At 37.6% G+C, this 26,487-nt stretch overlaps 1 long non-coding RNA gene and 1 pseudogene across 1 annotated transcript in view; both read left to right on the top strand.

The window, feature by feature from the left end:
- Positions 1-26,487, top strand: part of LOC123335116 — a 214,171-nt gene that overhangs the window by 57,141 nt on the left and 130,543 nt on the right. The window lies entirely within an intron of this gene.
- Positions 14,903-15,035, top strand: LOC112587193 (annotated as a pseudogene).

Genomic DNA, 26,487 nt, shown 5'->3' with positions numbered 1-26,487 from the left:
AGCTTGAGCAGCAGGGTTTTATTTTTAATTGTACCTTTAAATTATGAAATTTATTTGAAATTATGTGATTTTGAAGTTTTTGCATATATATGTATATAGCTTATATGGAGGATGCCAACAAAATTTTTTATTTTAATTTAAATGTATAGGACATTGTGTTCTATTTAGGCTTCCCAGGTGGCTCAGTGGGTAAAGAATCCACCTGAAATGCAGGAGGCACAGGAGACATGGGTTTGATCCCTGAGTAGGGAAGATCCCTTGGAGGAGAGCATGACAACCCGCTCCAATATTCTTGCCTGGAGAAGCCCATGGACAGAGGAGCCTGGCGAGTTATAGTCCATATGGTCGCAAAGAGCTGGACATGACGAGAACAACTGAGTATGCACACACATGTGCTGTTTGTTTGGTGTATGTGTGCTATGGCCTCCTCCAGGGGATCTTCCCCACCCGAGACTCTTACGTTTCCTACTTTGGCAGGAGGGTTCTTTACCACTAGCACCTGGGAAGCCTGTTCGTTTGGTGGTAAATGTTAAGTCTAGCTTATAGTTGGTCCTGACTTTACAGTGGTGAGGCATATCTTTCAGGTAGCATTATATCAACCATTTTCAATAAAACACAATACTTCCTAATCACATCTCAAACTTAGAGTTTATGGTTAAGCAAATTCTCTTAGGTTTCAATAATGGTAATACTGTTAGAGACGCTTTTGTGGAATATATTTTAAGACTGTTCTGTGCTGTTTGGTAGAAGACACCTGCAGAAAAGGTGATATTTATTAAGTTCGTTTCAGCATTTATGATCTTAGGTGAACTACAGAGAAGATGCATTTTTCCTCATCCTCTTGGGTGTTCCTTTCTTTTAAATCTGATTTTCATATAGATTTGTGTCTCATAGTCTAAATATAATGTAATTCTAAAGATATCTAGTGGCTGATACCCAAGCATACATTAAAAGATGGGAGGCACTGAGCAGTGTGAATGTACATATTCATAATAGCTGCCTAACTAATATTTTTTCCCTCAGTAGCCTAAGTCATACTGTGTATTTTCCATCCAACTGAAATATTATAAATCACTTTTTAATATCTTTTTATCTGAACAAGAAAAAAATCATTTGTATTACAGACATGTAAATTTAACTTAAAACTACAAAACCTAGTTTGAGGCTTGATACTCTGGCCATAAATCATATACAATAACATTGTAAATGAGATAACTGTAACATTATATTCTCTGGGCAAGGTTAATAGATTCACTTCAAGTCTAGCAAGAAATTGTAGCTGACATTTTCCCATTTCTTTCAGAAAAGCCTTTATAAATCCTCAACTTCTAAATTGGACTGGATTAGGTCCCAGTGGAGAAAATCCTAGATTTAGTGTTTTTAATTTCCTAACTTACTGAGTAGGAACCAACTTTATAACTGTAGTCAAATATGACTGGGGGGCTTTTAACAGGTTATTTTTGTTATTCTCATCCAATTCCAATAATAAAACTAATTGTGTTAATAATAATAATAAAGGAGAAATGATGGCAAAAGTGATAGTAGTCTACATTTTTTAGAAGCCTATCAATTTGGTTAAGCCAGGCCAACAGTGGAAAGAAAATATAAATAAGAGTTTTATTCACACCTTCCTTGGTTGACTAAACAGCACACAGAAGGTCCACTGCTTTCATTTTCAGCTCATAGCTCTTTACCCTGGTAACAGAATATTTACATTCCACTATGCCCTGTTTCTTGCTGCTGTCAAACTCTCCTCTGGGAACTGGCATAATGGGTGATCTTAATCTCCTTTTACTGTGGGGAAGAAGAGTGTCTGCGTCATGATACCTGGAGGCCCAGAAAGCTCAGCTGCCTAACCTAGCCTGTGCAGGGAACCTTTTTCCAAATGCCTTGTTAACATTACACTTTAGTTACAAGATCTTCAAGGCACTATTTCCTGATCGTTGTAGAAATTGAATGATCTGCAAGGTGGGGAGATGGTCATATAGGAAAATTCCCCGCAATGTGGCATTTCCTCTCCTTTTCATTTGTCAGAACTCTCTTTCTTATCTCCAAATACCAAGGTTAATTATATGGTCTCTTTCCTGCCAAAACTTTCTGTGGATTACATCTTACGCTGTATATTCTTGTTGGATTATTCTTCGGGGAATTCCGTTTCTTCACTTCGTTCTGGTGCCCAAGTCCTACCAGGTGTCCTTGTCCTTCAGGGATAGAAGCAGGTTTTTCCCGCTGTCCTTTCAGATCTTCTTACAGTGGGCCCAGTATATCTGAGTTTTTGCCGTATTTCTGTTTTCTATTTATATTTGCCTCATTTCCTGTCTTTATTCCTGCTCTTCTCCTTAACTTGGGATATCTACCAAATCCAAGTAAAACCACATACTGTTGTGGGGAGGGCATATGATTAACACATTGCTCAAAACCCAATTGAAAATGCATCTGATTCCCTGAAACTTGCCGTGGCTCATTTCACTCTACACTGACTTTCTCTTATTTAAATTTCCTATAGACTGACTACAATACTATATATCACATTTAATTTCCTTTAAGTAGCATTATGCATATTTCTTGAGGATTATTCATGTGTCATTAACTAGACCCCAAGCTACTTCAGGTCAAGAATAATACCTTTTACCTCTTTACACTCCTTGTAAATTCAGTGAAATTCTAGGTGTATAGTAAATGATAGTTGAATTCAAGTAATTTTTTTTAGCAGATTATAAGCCTTGGCCATTCTGGACATCTGCTGTAACCAAGTTGCATGTTATTATAATAAATTTTCACTTGTTAATTTCAATGATTGAATTACCATTAAAACTGCTTAAAACACTATTTTATTGTTCTTTCAGGGTGATTTGGGAATCAGACAGGTGCTCTCTTTGAACTTCTTGCCTCCTTAACAAACAATAATCATCTCTCTAAAATGCACCTCCAGTTCTGTGCTTAAGGAAGGAGCATTTTCTAAGTCTTTCGTACTGTTTATAGTTTTGTTTCTTCTATTTGACAGCTCAAATACTGCCTGGTTTAAATCCACAGACCCTAAAGGGTAAAGATTATTTAGTCATGACTTTTTTAATCTTAGCAATACAAACAACACATAAAATAAATGTGGGTATTTAATGCTTAAATTTGATGCAGGGATTCCTTTATTGTAATTAGGTACAATATGATGCCCTGAGGCTTCTGGCTCTTGCTTTCATAAAAAGATTGGCTAAGAATGAAGGATGATATTAGCATCGGTCTTATGGAATAAAATATTACTATCCATCGTTCAAATATCAGCCTCATAAAGTAAGGTGGATCTCATCTCTGGTAACACAAATTATACCTCCGTCTAGAGAATTATAACTTTTTAGACTTATAATTTCTCAATTCTTATCATAGGTGCAATGACCTGTCAAATGATAAGCATATCTTACATGATTGGCAGAGACATCTACTAGATTCTGTTTATTGATTTCGTTTTTTATGAGACTTAGTTCCATGAAAAGGTATGCTATCTGTAAGTCTTTTGTGATTGTGTCTATATGGCATCAAGTCACTGGTCAGTGATTTTAAAAGCTTCAGTTAGTAACTTGCATTACGATTTCAAAGAAGTAATTAAGAGATAATTTATTTGGTCCTTTTCAATAATTTGTTGTTATTAACATGAATTTAATCCTTCTGTTAATAGCTATTCATTTTTATTCTGCATAAAATGCTTCTCTGGATACTTTTTGAAGTACAAGTATAACACACAATCCTATCAGTATATTGAAAATGTACAGCATGTGTGCACACACATACAGACAAGCACTAAAACACACATAAAGTGAAAGGCTAAATAATAAGAGAAGAGATTAACATGTACTTCTATGAAATAATATGACTGAATGGGTAGTATGAGTAAATGAACAATGTGAATAAATATTGTGCATTGAAAGAAGATTACTACTTGGGTAGGGGTTATAAGGAGAAAAACGTTTCAGATGAGAGCTACTATTTGTTAAGCCCTTGAAATTCATTGTTCTATTGTTTTCAGTTGCTACCGTTTTCAGACAACTCACCAAAGATCCACTTTTATGTGGATTTTAACTTTTGCTGAGGAAAGAGTCTATATTATGTTGCTTACAAAGTTGATGTAGGGAGTGATATTAGCTGAAACGCCCCTATCATCCATCTTCATTTAATTTTACGTTTTCGATTCTATATGGTGGTATTTGTCAATTTGGGATTCAAGAAGATCTTGGACAAGTTATTATACTTGAATATTAAGTCTGGTCTATTGTTTGCCTCATGACTGACTATGTTTTACATATTCTGATAACCTGTCAACCTGCAGTGTCTGGCACATTTCAGATATTCAGTATCACGTTGAATGTATGTGTGGATGAGGGATAGATGCATGTGGCCTCAGTATGGCAGTGAGAAGTGGGAGAGGAAAATGAAGTTGAAAAAATCAGTGAGGTCATAATAGAGAGGACCTTGAATTCTGAAAACAACTTGTTCCCGCTCTGTGGTATAGGCACTTATTTCATTTTATTCATTTTCCCCAGGCTTATTAGGATATAATTGAAATATACCACTGTATAAATTTATGGTATACAGCATAATAATTTGACTTACAAATTTGTAAAATTATTATCTCATGCTTAGTGAGCTTTTGTCATGTGATATAGATACAAAATAGAGAAATAGATAATTTTTTCCTAGTGATGAGAACTCTTAGAATCTACTCTCAACAACTTTCAGACAGCAGTGTTAATTTTCATACAGCAGTATTAATTATCAAGTCATGTATTTATCTTTTAACTAGAATTTTGACTTTTGACTGCCTTCATCTAATTTCTCCTACCCTCAACCCCCACTCTGACAACCACAAATCTTACCTCTTATTCTATGAGTTTGTTGGTCTGTTTGTTGTTAAAGTATTAAGTAACCTTTAACACTGGTTCCAAAGGTTGTTCCTGTTACACAGCATAGTGAATCAATATTTCTATGTGTTTAAACATGATCACCATAATAAGTTTAGTTATAATATGCCACCATACAAAGATATTAACTAATTGTTGATTATATTTCCCACGTCATACATTTCATACCCATGACTATTTTACAACCAGAAGTTTATACCTATTAATCTAGTTCAGTTCAGTTCAGTCACTTACTCATGTATGACTCTTTGCGACCCCATGGATTGCAGCATGCCAGGCTTCCCTGGCCATCACCAACTCTCACAACTTGCTCAAACTTATGTTCATCAAGTCAGTGATGCTGTCCGACCATCTCATCCTCTGTTGTCCCCTTCTCCCCCTGTCTTCAATCTTTCCCAGGATCAGGGTCTTTTCCAAAGAGTGAGTTCTTCCCATCAGGTGGCCAAAGTATTAGAGTTTTAGCTTTAGCATCGGTCTTTCCGACAAATATTCAGGACTGATTTCCTTTAGGACTGACTGGTTGGATCTCCTCGCAGTCCAGGGGACTCTCAAGAGTCTTCTCCAACACCACAGTTCAAAAGCATCAATTCTTTGGTGCTCAGTCTTCCTTATGGTCCATCTCTCACATCCATACATGACTACTGAAGAAACATAGCTTTGACTAGATGGACCTTTTTTGGCAGAGTAATGTCTCTGCTTTTTAATATGCTGTCTAGGTTGGTCATAACTTTTCTTCCAAGGAGCAAGCGTCTTTTAATTTCATGGCTGCAGTCACCATCTGCAGTGATTGTGGAGCCTAAGAAAATAAAGTCTGTCACTGTTTCCATTGTTTCCCCATCTATTTGCCATGAAGTGATGGGACCAGATGCCATGATCTTCGTTTTTTCAATGTTGAGTTTTAAGCCAACTTTTTCACTCTCCTCTTTCACTTTCTTTAAGAGGATCTTTAGTTCTTCACTTTTTGCCATATGGGTGGTCTAATCTGCATATCTGAGGTTATTGATATTTCTCTTGGCAATCTTGATTCCACCTTGTGCTTCATCCAGCCCAGCATTTCACATGATGTACTCTGCACAGAAGTTAATAAGCAGGGTGACAATATACATCCTTGACGTACTCCTTTCCTGATTTGGAACCAGTCCGTTGTTCCATGTCCAGTTCTAACGGTTGCTTCTTGACCTACATACAGATTTCTCAGGAGGCAGATAAGGTGGTCTGGTACTCCCGTCTCTTGAAGAATTTTCCACACTTTGTTATGATCCACACAGTCAAAGGCTTTGGCATAGTTGATAAAGTAGGAGTAGATTTTTTTTCTGGAACTCTCTTGCTTCTCTATGATCCAGTGGATGTTGTCCACTTGATTTCTGGTTTCTCTGCCTTTTCTAAATCCAACTTGGACATCTGGAAGTTCTTACTCTAACTCACTCATTTTTTTGTCCCTCACTCCTCTGCCCTCTAGCAACCACCTGTGCTTTTCTCTATAGCGTTGTTTTTTGTTGTGTTATGTTTGTTTATTTGTTTCATTTCTTTTAGATTCCACTTAGGATAGCTCAAATGGTGAAGAACCTGCCTGTAATGCAGGGGACACAAGTTTGATCCCTGGGTCGGGAAGACTCCCTGGAGAAGGGAATGGAATCCAACTCCAGTATTCTTGCCTGGAGAATTCCATGAACAGACCATGGGGTTGCAAAGAATTGGACATAACTGAGTGGCTAATACTTTAACTATAAGTGAAATTGTGCAGAATTCGTCTTCCTCTGCCTGAATTATTTCACTTAGCATAATACTCTCCAGATCTGTCCATGTTGTTGCAATTGGCAAGGTTTCACTCTTTTTTACAGGTGAGTATTATTCTATTGCATATATATGTATATCACATCTTCTTTAATCTATGCATGGGCACTTAGGTTGCTTCCACGTCTTGGCTATTGTAAATAATGCTGCAATGAACTGGGGTGCATGTCTGTTTTAATTAGTTTTCTTCAGTTAAATGACCAGGAGTAGAATGAATAGATCATATGTAGTTCTATTTTTAATTTTTTGAGGAATCCCCATAGTCTTTTCCATAGTGGTTGCAGCATTTTATATTCCCACCAACAGCGCATGAGGGTTTTCCTTTTCCTTTGCCAAAACGTGTTATTGTTTTTTGGTAATAGTCAATTTGACAGATATGAGGTTATACTTCATTGTTGTTTTGATTTGCATTTTCCTGATGATGAGGAGTAGGAAATGGCAACCCATCCCAGTATTCTTGCCTGGAAAATTCCATGGACAGGCTACAGTCCATGGAGTTGCAAAGAGTCGGACACGACTGAGTGACTAATGCATGATGATGAGGAATATTGAGCATATTTTTATGTGCTTGTTGGTCATCTGCATATCTTCTTTGGAAAAAATGTCTATTCAGATCTTCTGCCCATTCTTAACGCTAAAGCCACAAGCCATACGTTGGTGGCACAGCAGACCCTTTGAAACCTGAGCAGAGATTCTGTGTTAGTGTTCAGTGCAGTTCAGTCGCTCAGTCTTGTCGGGCTCTTTGCAACCCCATGGACTGCAGCACGCCAGGCTTCCCTGTCCATCACCAACTCCCAGAGTTCGAGCTTGCTTGAACTCATGTCCGTTGAGTTGGTGATGCCATCCAAGCATCTCATCCTCTGTCATCCCCTTCTCCTCTCACCTTCAATCTTTCCCAGCATCAGAATCTTTTCAAATGAGTCAGTTCTTCACATCAGGTGGCCAAAGTATTGCAGCATCAGCTTTAGAATCAGTCCTTCCAATGAATATTCAGGACTGATTTCCTTTAGAATTGACTAGTGTGATCTCCTTGAAGTCCAGGGAACTCTCAAGTGTCTTCTCTAACACCACAGTTGAAAAGCATCAACTTGAAAAGCAACGACTGAACAGTTGTTCAACACCACAGTTGAAAAGCAACAACTGAACTCTCACATCCATACATGACTACTGGAAAAACCATAGCTTTGACTAGATAGGCCTTTGTTGGCAGAGTAATGGCTCTGCTTTTTAATATACTGTCTAGGTTGGTCATAACTTTTCTTCCAAGGAGCAAGCGTCTTTTAATTTCATGGCTGCAGTCACCATCTGCAGTGATTTTGGAGCATAAGAAAATAAGTCTGTCACTATTTCCATTGTTTCCCCATCTATTTGCCATGAAGTGATGGATAGGATGCCATGCATGATCTTGGTTTTCTGAATGTTGAGTTTTAAGCCAACTTTTTCATTCTCCTCTTCCACTTTCATCAAGAGGATCTTTGGTTCTTCTTCACTTTCTGCCGTAAGGGTGGCGTCATCTGCATATCTGAGGGTATTGATATTTCTCCCAGCAATCTTGATGCCATCTTGTGCATCATCCAGCCCAACATTTCGTATGATGTACTCTGCATAGAAGTTAAATAAGCAGGGTGACGATATACATCCTTGACATACTCCTTTCTTGATTTGGAACCAGTCTGTTGTTCCATGTCCAGTTCTAACCGTTACTTCTTGACCTGCATACAGGTTTCTCAGGAGGCAGATCAGGTGGTCTGGTATTCCCATCTCTTTAAGAATTTTCCACAGTTTGTCGTGATCCACAAATCAAAGGCTTTGGCATAGTCAATAAAGCAGAAGTCGATGTTTTTCTGGAACTCTCTTGCTTTTTTAACGATCCAACCAACGTTGGCAATTTGATCTCTGGTTCCTCTGCCTTTTCTAAATCCAGCTTGAACATCTGAAAGTTCTCACGTGTTGTTGAAGCCTGACTTGGAGAATTTTGAGCATTACTTTGCTAGCATGTGAGATGAGTGCAGTTGTGCAGTAGAAGGAAATGGCAACTCACTCCAGTATTCTTGCCTAGAGAATCCTGTGGACAGAAGAGCCTGGTGGGCTGCTATCCATAGGGTTACATGGAGTCGGACACAACTGAAGCGGCTTAGCATGCATGCATGCATTGGAGAAGGAAATTGCAACCCATTCCAGTGTTCTTGCCTGGAGAATCCCAGGGACAGAGGAGCCTGGTGGGCTGCCGTCTATGGGGTCACACAGAGTCGGACACTACTGAAGTGGCTTAATAACAACAGCAGCATGAACATTCTTTGACATTGTCTTTCTTTGGGATTAGAATGAAAACTAACCTTTTCCAGGCCTGTGGCCACTGCTGAGTTTTCCAAATTTGATGGCATATGGAGTGCAGCAGTTGCACAGCATCATCTTTTAGGATTTGAAATGGCTCAACTGGAAATCCATCACCTCCACTAGCTTTGTTCATAGTGATGCTTCCTAAGGCCCACTTGACTTCACATTCCAGGATGTCTGGCTCTAGGTGAGTGATCACACCATCATGGTTATCTGGGTCATGAAAATCTTTTTTGTATAGTTCTTCTGTGTATTCTTGCCACCTCTTCTTAATATCTTCTGCTTCTGTTAGGTCGCTACCATTTCTGTCCTTTATTGAGCCCATCTTTGCATGAAATATTCCCTTGGTATCTCTAATTTTCTTGAGATCTCTAGTCTTTCCCATTCTATTGTTTTCCTCAATTTCTTTGTATTGATCACTAAGGAAGGCTTTCTTGTCACTCCTTGCTATTCTTAGGAACTCTACATTCAAATGGGTATAATTTTCCTTTCTCTTTTGCCTTTAGCTTCTCTTCTTTTCTCCACTATTTGTAAGGCCTCCTCAGACAACCATTTTGCCTTTTTGCATTTCTAAGTGATGGTCTTGATCACTGCCTCCTGTACAATGTCATGAACCTCCATCCATCATTCTTCAGGCACTCTATCCATCAGATATAATCCCTTGAATCTATTTGTCACTTCCACTGTATAATCTTAAGGGATTTGATTTTTGTCATACCTGAATGCTCTAATGGTTTTCATTACTTTCTTCAGTTTAAGTCCGACTTTGGCAATAAGGGGTTCATGATCTGAGCCACAGGCAGCTCCCAGTCTTGTTTTTGCTGACTGTATAGAGATTCTCTATCTTTGGCTGCAAAGAATATAATCAATCTGATTTTGGTATTGAATGTCTGGTGATGTCCATATGTAGAGTCCTCTCTTGTGTTGTTGTAAGAAGGTGTTTGCTATTACCAGGGTGTTCTCTTGGAAAACTGTAAGCCTTTGTCCTGCTTCATTTTGTACTCCAAAGCCAAATTTGCCTGTTACTCCAGGTATCTCTTGGCTTCCTACTTTTGCATTCCAGTCTCCTGTGATGAAAAGGACATCTTTTTTGGGTGTTAGTTCTAGAAGATCTGTAGGTCTTCATACAACTGTTCAACTTCAGCTTCTTCAGCATTACTGGTTGGGGTGTAGACCTGGATTATTGTGATACTGAATGTTTGCCTTGGAAATGAGTAGAGATCATTCTGTAGTTTTTTTTTTTGTTGTTGTTGTTTTAATTTAATTTTATTTTTAAATTTTACATAACTGTATTAGTTTTGCCAAATATCAAAATGAATCCGCCACAGGTATACATGTGTTCCCCATCCTGAACCCTCCTCCTTCCTCCCTCCCCATTCCATCCCTCTGGGTCGTCCCAGTGCACCAGCCCCAAGCATCCAGTATCGTGCATCGAACCTGGACTGGCAACTCGTTTCATACATGATATTTTACATGTTTCAATGCCATTCTCCCAAATCTTCCCACCCTCTCCCTCTCTCACAGAGTCCATAAGACTGTTCTATACATCAGTGTCTCTTTTGCTGTCTCGTACACAGGGTTATTGTTACCATCTTTCTAAATTCCATATATATGTGTTAGTATACTGTATTGGTGTTTTTCTTTCTGGCTTACTTCACTCTGTATAATAGGCTCCAGTTTCATCCACCTCATTAGAACTGATTCAAATGTATTCTTTTTAATGGCTGAATAATACTCCATTGTGTATATGTACCACAGCTTTCTTATCCATTCATCTGCTGATGGACATCTAGGTTGCTTCCATGTCCTGGCTATTATAAACAGTGCTGTGATGAACATTGGGGTACACGTGTCTCTTTCCCTTCTGGTTTCCTCAGTGTGTATGCCCAGCAGTGGGATTGCTGGATCATAAGGCAGTTCTATTTCCAGTTTTTTAAGGAATCTCCACACTGTTCTCCATAGTGGTTGTACTAGTTTGCATTCCCACCAACAGTGTAAGAGGGTTCCCTTTTCTCCACACCCTCTCCAGCATTTATTACTTGTAGACTTTTGGATCACAGCCATTCTGACTGGTGTGAAATGGTACCTCATAGTGGTTTTGATTTGCATTTCTCTGATAATGAGTGATGTTGAGCATCTTTTCATGTGTTTGTTAGCCATCTGTATGTCTTCTTTGGAGAAATGTCTATTTAGTTCTTTGGCCCATTTTTTGATTGGGTCATGTATTTTTCTGGAGTTGAGCTGTAGGAGTTGCTTGTATATTCTCGAGATTAGTTGTTTGTCAGTTGCTTCATTTGCTATTATCTTCTCCCATTCTGAAGGCTGTCTTTTCACCTTGCTAATAGTTTCCTTTGATGTGCAGAAGCTTTTAAGGTTAATTAGGTCCCATTTGTTTATTTTTGCTTTTATTTCCAATGTTCTGGGAGGTGGGTCATAGAGGATCCTGCTGTGATGTATGTCAGAGAGTGTTTTGCCTATGTTCTCCTCTAGGAGTTTTATAGTTTCTGGTCTTACTGTTTAGATCTTTAATCCATTTTGAGTTAATTTTTGTGTATGGTGTTAGAAAGTGTTCTAGTTTCATTCTTTTACAAGTGGTTGACCAGAGTTCCCAGCACCACTTGTTAAAGAGATTGTCTTTAATCCATTTATATTCTTGCCTCCTTTGTCAAAGATAAGGTGTCCATATGTGCGTGGATTTATCTCTGGGCTTTCTATTTTGTTCCATTGATCTATATTTCTGTCTTTGTGCCAGTACCATACTGTCTTGATAACTGTGGCTTTGTAGTAGAGCCTGAAGTAAGGTAGGTTGATTCCTCCAGTTCCATTCTTCTTTCTCAAGATCGCTTTGGCTATTCGAGGTTTTTTGTATTTCCATACAAATTGTGAAATTATTTGTTCTAGCTCTGTGAAGAATGCTGTTGGTAGCTTGATAGGGATTGCATTGAATCTATAGATTGCTTTGGGTAGTATACTCATTTTCACTATATTGATTCTTCCAATCCATGAACATGGTATATTTCTCCATCTGTTAGTGTCCTCTTTGATTTCTTTCACCAGTGTTTTATAGTTTTCTATATATAGGTCTTTAGATTCTTTAGGTAGATATATTCCTAAGTATTTTATTCTTTCCGTTGCAATGGTGAATGGAATTGTTTCCTTAATTTCTCTTTCTGTTTTCTCATTATTAGTGTATAGGAATGCAAGAGATTTCTGTGTGTTGATTTTATATCCTGCAACTTTACTATAGTCATTGATTAGTTCTAGTAATTTTCTGGTGGAGTCTTTAGGGTTTTCTATGTAGAGAATCATGTCATCTGCAAACAGTGAGAGCTTTACTTCATTCTGTAGTTTTTGAGATTGCACCCAAGTACTGTTTTTTGGACTCTTTTGCTGACTATGAGGGTTACTCCATTTCTTCTAAGGGATTCTTGCCTATAGTAGTAGATATAATGGTCATCTGTGTTAAATTTGCCCATTCGTGTTCAGGAGCAGTGACCCCACAAGAGACTGACCCAGACCTTCCTGTGAGTGACCAAGATTCTCTGGCGAAGGCGTGGGTTGGCAGTTTCCGGCTGCAGGGTCAGGGGCACTTAGTGGGGCAGTGCATGCATGGGACATTTTGAAGGAGGTTCCCATTATCTTTATTACCTCCACCATAGTTTGGTCTCTGGTCAAACAACAGGGAGGGAATACAGCCCCGCCCATCAACAGAAAATTGGATTAAAGATTTACTGAGCACGGCCCCGCCCATCAGAACAAGACCCAGTTCCCCCTACAGTCAGTCTCTCCCATGAGGAAGCTTCCATAAGCCTCTTATCCCTCAGAGGGCAAACAGAATGAAAACCACAATCACAGAAAAGTAGTCAAACTGATCACATGGACCACAGCCTTGTCTAACTCAATGAAACTATGAACCATGCCATGTAGGTCCACCCAAGATGTATGGGTCATGGTGGAGAGTTCTGATAAAACATGGTCCACTGGAGAAGGGAATGGAAAACCACTTCAGTATTCTTGCCTTGAGAACCCCATAAACAGTATGAAAAGGCAAAAAGATATGACACTAAAAGATGATCTCCTCAGGTCATTCATTAGGTGCCCAATATGCTACTGGAGAAGACTGGAAAAATAACTCCAAAAGGAATGAAGAGACAGAGCCAAAGTAAAAACAATGCCCAGTTGTGGATGTGACAGGTGATGGAAGTAAAGTCCGATGCTGTAAAGAACAGTGTTGCATAGGAACCTGGAATGTTAGGTCCATGAATCAAGGCAAATTGGAAGTGGTCAAACAGATGTCAAGAGTGAACATCGACATTGTAGGAATTAATGAACTAAAATGGACAGGAATTCAGGCTTAAATACCATTTTAATAGGGAAATGGGAGAAGGAGTGTAGGTTTCTTAAGGAAAAGTAAATGCTTTTAGGAAAGATGGATGAGCCTTTAGAAGAACAAATGGGAAGTATGATAGTTTGTGGGAAATTTTGTTCGGGAGTCATGTCAACTTCTCCCCTCCCCTCCTGTGATAAGCATCAATCTTTCCTGTTTGATGAAACTTCCAGGCAGGGGATTTATGACAACTGAGTTCCTTTTGGAGGATCTGTCTTTAGGCAGATAAGAGGAGTTCAGAGAAAGCCTCTCCCTGCATTTGTTGCTTTTCAAGTACCTACAGCTCAAAATAATCACTATGCCAAAGTGGTATATTTTGGGGTGCAATGTTTTGAACTTCTATAGTTATATATTTGCATGGCATATTTTAGTATATAAGTATTTTTTTCTGTATTTTATTTATTTCAATCAGGAAGAGGTAATTCCTTTATTAGTTCTATATCACTTTCTGAATTCTCCATTCCCTGAAGTATTGTAGTAGTCAGAACCCCTCCATGAATTCTGTTTTTATTAAAGTCACCAAATGCATCTGACGACAAAGAGCAGATACCTTATTTGCCCATAGTTGGTAGCCAACTCATTTTTTGCTTCTGGAATATTAGTCCTTCCTGTCTTTCTACATTTTAGATTCATTTTTCTGTTCAATCTCATCACTGGCCCTTCTTCCTAAGACTGCCAATTAAGTTTTCAAGATCTATCCTTAGCTATCATTTCTGCTGTCTATAGATAGATAACTCCATAGCTAAGGCTGTAATCTGATAATTTAAAAAATTATATTTCCAGAGATTTCTCTCCTGTTTCAGAACAAGTTTATCTGACATCTGGATATCTATCATGTATTTCCCCTTAAACTAACATGTTAAAAGTCAAATTTATCACTTTGCCTACAAGGACTCACTCTGAAAATCCCTGCTGCCTGCTTCCCCACTAACTACACATGATTCTTTTTGACTTTTTAATTCCAATAAATGGCAAGCCATTCATCTATTTACTCAAGCCACTTCTTTGGGAATCCTCCTCCTCATTTCTTTCTCTTTTGGCCAGCACATTCAAGAAATAAATGCATGATGTCAATTCCCCACCCCCCCAAACTTGTTTAATTCATCCATTTCTCTTCTTGTCCATTTCATGCTACTTAAGAAGAGGCTGTCTTCCTTCTCACCTAGTTTGTGATAGGATATTTATTATCTCTCTCTCTACTTCCAATTTTGCCACTCTACAATAAAATAAACTTTTTTTTTTCTTAATAGAATATCTTCTCCTAAAAGTTTTTATGCATACTTCTTCAGCCTGGTGTCTTTTCTGTCTCTGCCTCTTTAGCTGAATAACTCCTATTTACCATTCATTACTTATATTACTTGTAATCCAGGAGGCCTTCTCAAACTCCCAGTGCTGACTGTTCCTCCTTGGGCATGTTCTTGTCACAGCACTTATCACACCATGCTTTACCTGCAGATAGCCTAACTAGATAGAAAGCTCTTCTCAGCCTTTTTGGCTAAGATCAAGTGTAGCATCTGTTCTTATCAGTTTAATATCTGATACATTCTCTATCTGAGGACTATATATTAAATGGAGTTTTGGAGCAAGGAGTTGCAATAGGAGCTTTTCAAAGAAAATGAAAAGGAAGAAAGAAGAAGAAACAAAGGGGGAAGCACTTTGAAAGCATGCATATAGATATATCCAGTGCTATGTACAGGGTCTTGAACATAGTAGCCACTTAGTAAATATTTGTTATATTTTTAAAGAAGAGCAATATTCTCAGTGTCTGTCATTTTATCCAAAGCCAATGAAATGTTATTTTGGCAAGTAATATCCCCCATTCCAAATATTGTTAAAAACAGAATACATTCTCTTTTAATATTGATTGTAGTTTAGCACAGATCTATCTTGAAAGTAGTAATGAAAGTGACATTAAATAGTTTATTTGATATTTGCTATGCAGTTTATTATAGTTTTTCTTCAAGGACCTGACCAATTGGTTGATTATCTGGAAACAAAATCTGTTGGTCTCTATGTATTTAAATTTTTTTACCAAAATAGTCATTGTGCTGAGTTTATAGACTATGCCAAAAAAAGTATTTAAAGTTATGTGCTTTCTATGTAATGTTCCTATATAGTTGAGTAAATGTTTATGAATTTGAATGTAAAAGTGCATTTAATTTTATTTCTAACCATTTTAGGAGTATATATTAGACTATTTTAATGAATACTGTAATTGATTTCAGAGAGTAGTGTTTCAACAGAGGGGAATATTTCAAATGATCTTCAGAAATATTTCATATGAAAAGGAAAATTATTTACACATATTACTATACATCTGTGTATCAAAGTATGATAAATATGGAGTATACAATTCTTTCTTTTAGATTCCCAAATCAATTTAGTGATCAAGTGTTTGAAGGTACCTTCATATAAAGAACACCAGAACAAGAGTAGAGCAAAATATTTTGCTTAAGCTCTGTTAAAATGTTTCCTTAAAAATATACTCTGTAAGGTTGGTCAGGTCCTTACTATACTATACAATAGCTATACTGGATATATTAATATTATAAAAAGTAGGTTTTGAGATAAGAAATATTACTTGAAATAAAGTCATTTCTTAATAATAAGAGGATCAACATATCAGGAAGATATAGCAATTACAAATTGTACACACATAGAACCAGAGCCCCGTAATACATGAAGCAAAAAGTGAAATAGCTCAAAGGAGAAATAGACTATTCAACAATATTAGAGATTTCAATACCTATTCTCAGTCATGAAAAGAATAATTAGGCAGACAATCAGCAAAAATATAGAAGGATTGAATACATTATCACCAACTTGACTTATTTGACATCTATAGACTGATCCATTCCAATAACAGCAGAATACATGTCGTATCAAGTGCACCTTAGCCATTCTCTAGACTATATGCTATGCCGGAAAATAAGCCTTATCAAGTTTAAAAAGATTAGAAAAAACCATCATCCAAGACACAACAATAAAACCCAGAAAAAGATAAAAATAAAAATTTCCTGTCAGAATGAAACTATAAAATTCCAAAATCCATTAAATCATGTAATGCTAAGAAAGAAAAATAAATGACAATTAGGGCATAAGTTAACTTCAGGTAAAGTTACTGATGAAAAAGAGTCACACAAAGCTTTAAAGTATTTTTATTTAGAATATTTAAAGGTTAAATGAAGTAACACTATTAAAAAATAACAGAAACATACAGTAAAAATTCTAGAACAACTAGAAATAAAAAATGGTGTAAATTATTGAACAAAAATGATAAAATTGAAATAAAATATTATCAAAGGGAATTGATAAATAGTAATGAGTAATTCATCTAAACAGTTATGTTTCTCTTTTCCATTCATTCTTCTGTGTTGACTGAAAGTATCCAGACATATTGCTAACTTTGTTCTGTTTCTTGCTCATTCATTCATCCTCTCATTCAACAGATATTGATAAACATCTCCTGTGGCAGGCAGAGTTTTTGATGCTCTCATAGAGCTTACATTCTAGTAGGAAGAGATGTGCATTAATTAAAAAATAATTTCATTGTGTGATAAGTGATTTTAAAGAAATAGCATTTCCCTCTCTGAGTTTTAGTATAGTTTCTGACTAGAGAAATCGTTCTTGGAAGCTTACCTGGGACAGCAAGTCTGGATTTATACAAGGTTATTTAGCAGGTTAAATAGCTCCCAATAGTGAGTGTAGTCCAAGCTGCTGGCTAAGGGGTGAATCATTACGGTAGTTAAAATGTCATTGTACAATAAGTGTTTCTACTTTAGAAATAATTAGACTTACAGACATCAAATCCAGCATAAGAAACATAAAAATATAGGACCTAACAGCTGTTTAACACTGTATCAATACAATATTTCTTTAATACCCAGTGCAGATGGAGAATTAATTGAGGAGACAAGAAAAGCCAAAGAAAAGACATGGAAACAGAACAGAGAGAATATGTGATTAGGTTGCTTTCCTTTTCTTTTTATTTTCCTTATCTTATTTAAACTGGTAATCTATGGTCATAGATTTCAAGATTGTTATATATTCAAGTTTATTGTACTGTATTTTATATATAAATAGCTATGTTACTTTGTACTGTGCCTAGTTCATAAGCCACACATTCCAACAAGCACTCTTATTGCCCTTGTAAGTCATAACAAGTTTACTCTTTTGTTTTTTAATATTCACTAACTTCATTTTAAACCAAGCTGCACAAGATGGGTTGGGATAAAATAAAAGGTTGGGATTAAATAGATTTATCCCAATTTTCTAGCCCCAAATTATCTGAATAAATTTAAAACTTTCCAAGATTCAGGTGTTAGTCCAACCCAAAGTAAATATTATTGTCTAACTTAATCCTGGAAGTAGTAAATTATGCACATTTGCTATAGAACATGTTAATTATCTCAATAAATACAGTAATAGTAGACAAATATAGACATTCTAGAAGAATGGAATCATTGAGGAAGGACCATCCCATCTGCTGGAAGGGTGAGCCTTTCATAACACTCTCAAGTGACAAATGAGGAGCATACTTTTTCCTTTGAGAGATGTTTGGTTAGCGTCTGCAGGAGCCAGGGAAAACACCTAAAACAATAACTAATGCCTAATACAAAGCACAGTCAGGTTTATTTGTGATCTTTATCAGTCCCTTAGGGAAAATGATGTTGAAAATCACTGCAAAGAAATAATTCTCCAGAAAACACATCATTCAAATGGCTTTTCTATCTTACCTATCTGATAAATACAGGAGTAGGAGGGTATAGCTTAATACTCAAAGTCAGAGACTTAAAGGAAATACACTTATTTTAGTCCTGAATGGAAAGGCTGCATTTCAAGCTCAGACCAACACACCAGGAAAGAGAAAAAGCAGACAGAAAAGGGTAGGTGTATATACTTTGAGAACTATTCACATGATAACATCTGAAGGAATCTAATGCAGCTACTCACATATCATCCAATGAGCAAAGACAGATTAGAGTTAAAAGACTTTTAAGTCTTTTGTATGGCTCTATTATTGTGTGATTTCAGAGAAGTTAAGCACTTGGCTCCAGCATACCAAGCGGAGTGAATTGGAGGCTATAGCACCTTCCCTTCTCAAGTTATATTGTTGGGGAGGTAAAGCAAAGGAGATAAAACCCATGATAAAATTAAAACTTCTATAGAAATGTGATCAACTATCCAAACAGAGGGAGCTCAATAAGGTTTTGCAGAAATCAGTAAAGAATCTTTCCCAAGTTAATACTTACCATGTATAAATGCATATTGTTTGCGAGTCTCTTTCCTATTACATCATTAGCAATCAGTGTAGCTCTAAGAAAGAATTATGTCTCAAATAAGAAGCAAATTAGCCCATCTCAGGGAAATGAACAGCTATTAGTACACACAAACTTTAAGAAATATCTGCTCCAGCTTAAGAAATTCAGCATATGAAAGATGCAGGTGAGTTCCTGCCATGAATTCATCCTATTCTCTGCTGCTGCTGCTGCTAAGTCGCTTCAGTCATGTCTGACTCTGTGCAACCCCATAGACGGCAGCCCACCAGGCTCCCCCATCCCTGGGATTCTCCAGGCAAGAACACTGGAGTGGGTTGCCATTTCCTTCTCCAATCCTATTTTCAAGACTTTCAAGTGGGAAATTGCACACCTAAGAGTCCTTGTTGTCTCCAGATCCGATCCTGAGCTGCTCCCACCGTTGCTAGCCCGTGTGCCCCAGGGGTGCCTGCTCTGTTCTTTAATAGGAAAGAATCATGAATAAGTTCTTGCCGGTTTGTCAGGTAGAAGAGGTGATAGAGGAATCATTTTATTTTAAGGCAACAGTCAGGGCCTGCGGGCTCTAGCACTTGGCCAATTTTCAATTCGATTATTTTTCTCTCACCTTCCATTCCTAACTTCCAACTTCCAGGGATGAAATTCCATAAGAATGATAAGTTCATGGAAATTGTACTTGATGAGTTAGATCCTTGAGTCTTCTTCCAAAATTACAAACAAGTTATTTAGCATAGGAAAATCTTTTGCCAGAAAACTGTTTTGTATGTGCTTTTTTGCTAGGTAACCTTTCAATGCTAGATTAGAAATCAAGGGTTCTCATTTTAAAGACTACTCCGTAAAAAGCATCAATGATACCCTCTGAAAACTGGTTACTTATTCTTTAGAGACATTGTGTCCAACTCAGGAGAAAGAATAAAAACTCATGTAAGCAGAAGGAGAACATATTTTTTTGTCTTAGCCATACTATTTATATTTTCCTCATTAAAAAAAAAAGTTGCATCGACCTATATTCATATCCTTGCTTTGAGATCAAGCGATCTCTTGCTCAATAATCTGCTACCCTCCCAGTGCTTTGCACAATAAGTTCAAATTGTTTTATTAAATGCTTAAGTACCTCTTGATTTAACTCAAACTATTTTCCTGGTTTTAAACTTCCTGTTCCCCATTTCCTCCTGTGCCTTCCACAGCATACTACACTGAGTTACTCCTAATTTCATTTAAATACTCCTACCACAAGATATGCAACTATAGATTTGCTCACATTTTTTTTTAATCTAATATATTCTTCTTTCTGTTTATTGAAGTCCTCCACCTGCTCAAAGCTTAGCTGGAGGTGATTTTATCTATGAAATCTAGTCTAGCTTCTGTAGTTAAAATTTAATCTCACCTTCCTCTCTGCTCTCATGTTTTTGTGTACTTCTTCCATGTCCCTGCTTTGTTTTTAGATATTTATGTGCCTGATGGTCCAACCCAATAGGTTGCAGGATCCTTAAAGCAAGATAGTCTGATTTGTTCATCTCTGTTCCGCGTATAACACCTAACAGAGTTTTGAACATTTATATGCAGAAACTGCCAGGACTTCCCTAGTGGTCCAGTGGTTGAGACTCTGTGCTTTCACTGTAGGGGTCCCAAGTTCACTCTCTGGCAGGAGAACTAAGATCCCACATGCTGTGTGGTGTGGCTGCAAAGTAAAAAAAGAAAAGAAAGAAAGAAATTGCCCAGAGAAGATCTTTTCCTAGATAAAGAATGAATTCAAGAAAGAGGTTCACAAGAGAGAAAATCCCAAGAATGATCATTCTGGGATTATCTGATTATCTTTTGCTCTGTCTCATCCATCCACACTCCCACTTTCTGGATAATAATAGTTAAGTAAGAAAACCCGAGAAGCACAGATAGCCAGAGAAGTATATGTATATAGTCAAAGATGACTGTAAATAACCTTTTGGCCAGAGTTATTGGAGGTTATTTGTTCATTAATGTATTCTTAAGGTCATTGTCTCCTACTAGATGGCATTTTTTTGTGCATCGTGGCAATCAGTTGCCTTTGGTAGTTTCAGCATATAGTTCTCTTGCCTTTATTTTTCTGTTTGCAGACTGGTACTTGAAGGTCAGCTCAGAACAAAAATCTAAGAGCACACAAAGTGAAATACGGTCAAGCTTCTGAGCAAAGATGTTTCTACCAGGATCACCTCTGTCACCATTGCTTTAAGGTTAATATTGAGTTATCACCTCACAGCAGTGTAACTGTTTCCAGTTACACTGGAAAAGGGGAAAAGAGTAAGAAGCCACCAGAAAAAGAACAGATGGGGAGAGCTCCACAGGAATTTGTTTACACTATTCCTTTCTCTTTGCTCTATCAGAGGAATGCAAGCCTTAAAAGGGAGAGAAGTCTGAGATTATTAACACAGTTTGGTTTGCATCCTGTTTTTGTGCACAGGACATTCTCCCTGAGCCAGAGTTGTTGATCACTTGAAGGCAGGTGAAAGTGGTAGATTAGGTTTGTTACAGGTGAAGTGTAGAGAGAAAGAAAGATAATATTTTGCTTCAGACATTCAAAATAGGATTTATAGGACAGTGTTGTATGGTATGGTCCGGTATAGTCAGTATAGTCTGGGAAACCAAACTTTTCAGAATGTTTTTTTTTTTCCCCTAAATCCCTATATTTCCTCCATTATCATGTCAGTTACCATGCCAGGAGAACTGTAAGTTATATGTAAGGTAGGAAAAAACGTGGATACCTCATGCTTTGGTCCTGAGATACTTGGGTAATATTGGGAGATAGATGGAAGCAGAAGATGAAGACTATATGTATACCACCTGCCTAATTGGAGATGAGAGTGTTAGAGGGAACGCCTAGAGAAAGAGGGTTTGTCTATTTCATGATTAAAAACATGGAAGGAGCTCTCAGGCTGCTTCTCCCCTGTGCCTGTCTGGGAAGTGACACTGTCAAGGGTTGTTGTTTAGTCGCTAGGTCATGTCTGACTCTGCAACCAGATGGACTGCAGCATGCCAGGCTTCCCTGTCCTTCACTACCTTTCAGAGTTTGATCAAACTCATGTCCGCTGAGTCGGTGATCATCTGACCATCTCATGCTCTGTCATCCACTTCTCCTCCTGCACTCAGTGTTTCCCAGAATCAGGGTCTTTTCCAATGAGTCAGTTCTTCACATCAGGAGGCCAAAGTATTGGAGCTTCAGGATTAGTCCTTGCAATGAATATTTAGGGTTGATTTCCTTTAGGATTAACTGGTTTGATCTTCTTGGTGTCCAAGGGACTCGCAAGAGTCTTCTTCAGCACCACAGTTCAAAAGCATCAATTTTTTGACGCTCAGCCTTCTATATGGTCCAACTCTCACATCCAAACAGAACTACTGGAAAAACCATAGCTTTGACTAGATGGACCTTTGTCAGTAAAATAACATCTCTGCTTTTTAGTATGCTATCTAGCTTTGCCATATCTTTTCTTCGAAGGATCAAGCGTCTTTTAATTGCATAGCTGCAGTCACTGTCATCAGTGATTTTGGAACCACCCCCCCCCCCCAAAAAAAAAAACAACCAAATCTGCCACTGTTTCCTTTTCTACCTCCTGTCACGTGTACTCAGTGGCATATAATGGTAGCATGGTAGATGGAAGACTAGAGTTTAGTGTTCTGTGTAGCTCTTAGATCCTGTGCATCATGGGAAGGACTCAGAACTTCTGTTAAACCCTTAAAGGATTTTACTGCAGCTGGAATCCTCCTGCCAAGGCAAGAGACACAAGAGAAATGGGTTCAGGCCTTGGATCTGGAAGATCCCCTGAAGTAGGAAATGGCAACCCACTCCAGTATTCTTGCCTGAAAAATCCCATGGACAGAGGAGACTGGTGGGCTACAGTCCATGGGGTTGCAAAGAGTTGGACAAGATAGGGACTGAGAGTGCATGCATGTAGTGCAGCTGGAAGTAAGCTGCATTGTGGACTGCTTGGGGACAGGAGCTCAAGGCCTGGGGATACACTCCCACAATAGCTGGGAGTGGATCCACTTCCAGACCTGGAGTTCCCCAGAAGACATGGCACTTGTGAGAGCCAGAATGATGCCAGTACCAGAGAGCTGGCCAGAGAGGGAGAAAGAGATAGAGGAAGACGAAGAAGAAGATGAAAGGAGGGAGAGTAGCGAAGAGAGAAGGGGGAAGGGAAGTTAGGTTTAAATGTCAGCAGGTCAAGCAGCAACTAAGTGGACAAGGCTCATTGCCACAGAGTGTAGGAACCCATGATAGTACAGGGGTGCAATTTGTGTACAAGGATCTCCTCCTGACACTGCCTTAGTTACACTAGGCCTCATGCAGTCTCTACATAAAAACATGTGACTTAAATACTGATGTTTTTAAAAACATAAACCAACTGAATATTATTGGTAATGACTAAATTATCATATTGGGTAAGGGTTTTTTTAAGCATAATTTTTAAATCATGGATTTCAATAACAGCTTTTCTTCTATCTAGAGTATGGGGATTCATCCTAGAGTATGGGGATTCATAATGGGTAATCATGTTATTTAAGAGATTATAAACAATTTGCATTTTTCTGGACTTGTCTGAAGGGTAGTCTGAGTAAAACTGATATCCCAGCACATGGAGAAATACCCCAATTTTGGCACTTACTATTCTACTACTTATTAGAATTGACTGGTCTAAATGGGTGGGTACCCCAATTTTCCAATATTTCTTCTGGAATCTTTTCAAATAACATTTTTTCTGGAAGTGGTCCCAATACTTTTCTCTCCCCTTCTTCCTTTCTGATTCCCTCCCTCCCTTCCTTCCTCCCATCCTTCCTCCATTTTTCTCTCCCTTCCTCCTTTCCTCCCTTCCTTCCTTGCTTCTTTCCTTTGATAGTTCACTAACAATAACAGTAATTGTCATTGGGTATAGGAGAGCTGTGTATTTTTTTTTTTTTAGTAGAAGCTTATTATGAAGTTCTATTGATTATTTATAACACTTTTTTATTTTTAATTATTTTTTAATTGAAGCAAAGAGGTTTATTGGCTGTTGTACAGTGCAAGGTTAGCTCAGTAGAGCCAAGCTGCTGAAGCTTTGCTCCTTTCTTTCTTTTTTTTAATATAAATTTATTTATTTTAATTGGAGGCTAATTACTTTACAATATTGTATTGGTTTTGCCATACTTCAACATGAATCCACCACGGGTGTACACGTGTTCCCCATCCTGAACCCAGCTCCCGCCTTCCTCCTCATACCATCCCTCTAGGTCATCCCAGAGCAGCCCCAAGCATCCTGTATCCTGCATCGAACCTGGACTGGCAATCTGTTTCACATATGATAATATACATGTTTCAATAATATTCTCTCAAATCATCCCACCCTTGCCTTCTCCCACAAGTCCAAAAGACTGTTCTATACATCTGTGTCTCTTTTGCTGTCTTGCATACAGGGTTATCATTACCATCTTTTTAAATTCCATATATATGCATTAGTATACTGTATTGGTTTTTTTCTTTCTGGCTTACTTCACTCTGTATAATAGGCTCCAGTTTCATCCACCTCATTAGAACTGATTCAAATGTATTCTTTTTAATGGCTGAGTAATACTCCATTGTGTATATGTACCACAGCTTTCTTATCCATTCATCTGCTGAGGGACATCTAGGTTGCTTCCATGTCCTGGCTATTGTAAACAATGCTGCGATGAACATTGGGGTACACATGTCTCTTTCAATTCTGGTTTCCTCAGTGTGTATGCCCAGCAGTGGGATTGCTGGGTCATAAGGCAGTTCTATTTCCAGTTTTTTAAGGACCTTCCACACTGTTCTCCATAGTGGCTGTACTAGTTTGCATTCCCACCAACAGTGTAAGAGGGTTCGCTTTTCTCTACACCCTCTCCAGCATTTATTGCTTGTAGACTTTTGGATCACAGCCATTCTGACTGGCGTGAAATGGTACCTCATTGTGGTTTTGATTTGCATTTCTCTGATAATGAGTGATGTTGAGCATCTTTTCATGTGTTTGTTAGCCATCTGTATGTCTTCTCTGGAGAAATGTCTGTTTAGTTCTTTGGCCCATTTTTTGATTGGGTCATTTATTTTTCTGGAATTGAGCTGCAGGAGTTGCTTGTATATTTTTGAGATTAGTTATTTGTCAGTTGCTTCATTTGCTATTATTTTCTCCCATTCTGAAGGCTGTCTTTTCACCTTGCTTATAGTTTCCTTTGTTGTGCAGAAGCTTTTAAGGTTAATTAGGTCCCATTTGTTTATTTTTGCTTTTATTTCCAATATTCTGGGAGGTGGGTCATAGAGGATCCTGCTGTGATGTATGTCAGAGAGTGTTTTGCCTATGTTCTCCTCTAGCAGTTTTATAGTTTCTGGTCTTACGTTTAGATCTTTAATCCATTTTGAGTTAATTTTTGTGTATGGTGTTAGAAAGTGCTCTAGTTTCATTCTTTTACAAGTGGTTGACCAGTTTTCCCAGCACACCTTGTTAAAGAGATTGTCTTTTCTTCCATTGTATATTCTTGCCTCCTTTGTCAAAGATAAGGTGTCCATATAGTTGATTTACAATATTATGTTTCAGGTGTACAGCATAGTGATTCAATATATTTATAGGTTATATTCCATTTAAAATTATTAAAAGTTAATATTACAAGAAATACAAGCTATATTTCCTTATGCTGTATAATATATCACTGTTGCTTATTTATTTTATACATACCAGTTTGTGTCTCTCAGTCCGTTACCCCTATCTCAACCATCCCCTCTTCCCTCTCCCCACTGGTCACCACGTTTGTTCTCTATATCTGTGACTCTTTCTGTTTTGTTATACATTAGTTTGTTTTATATTTTATATTCCACATATAAGTGATAAAGTGTTTGTCTTTGTCTGATTTGTTTCACTAAGTGTAATACTCTCTATGTCTGTCTGCATTTTTTCAAAAAGAATTTCATTCTTTTTTAGAGCTAAGCAATATTCCATACATACATACACACCCTTATCCATTCATCTGTTGATGAGCCCTTAGTTGCTGCTTACATGTCTTGATTTATTGTAAATGCTACTCTGAGCATTGGAGTGCATGTGTCTCTTCAAATTGCTGTTTTCCTTTTCAGATATGTGCCTGGGAGTGGAATCGCTGGATCATGTGGTAGTTGTATTTTGAATTTTTTGAGGCCCCTGCATACTGTTTTCCAAAGTGGCTGCATAAATTTGCAATCCCACCATCAGTGTACTGGGGTTTCCTTTCCAGCACATCCTTGCTAACATTTACTATTTGTAGACTTTTTGATATTAGCCATTTGACAAGTATGAGGTTATAGCTCCTTGCGATTTTGATTTGCATTTCTCCGATTAGTGATGTTGAGCATCTTTTCATGTATCTGTTGGTCATCTGTGTATCTTTTTGGAAAAAATGTCTCTCCAGGTCCTCAACTGAGTTTTTAATTGAATTCTTTGTGGGTTTTTTTTTTTTTTTGACATTGAATTGTATGAGCTGTTTATCTATTTTGTATATTAACTCCTTACAGATTATATCATTTGCAAATGTATTCTCCTATACAGTAGGCTGTCTTTTGGTCTTGTCCATGGATTCCTTCATTCTGCAAAAACATTTAAGTTTAATTAAGTCCCGTTTGTTTATTTTTGCTTTCATTTCTTTTGCTTTAGGACACTGTTCCAAGAAAAGGTATTTCTATGATTTATATCAAGGACTGTTCTGCCTGTGGTGTTTTTTAGGAGTTTTATGATTTCAGATCTTACATTTAGGTCTTTAATCCATTTTGAGTTTACTTTTATACATGGTGTGAGGA

Source organism: Bubalus bubalis, chromosome 9 (assembly GCF_019923935.1).
Source record: "Bubalus bubalis isolate 160015118507 breed Murrah chromosome 9, NDDB_SH_1, whole genome shotgun sequence".
NCBI lineage: Eukaryota > Metazoa > Chordata > Mammalia > Artiodactyla > Bovidae > Bubalus > Bubalus bubalis.
Note: the sequence above shows the minus strand (reverse complement) of the source record. Positions and strands in the feature narration are given on the sequence as shown.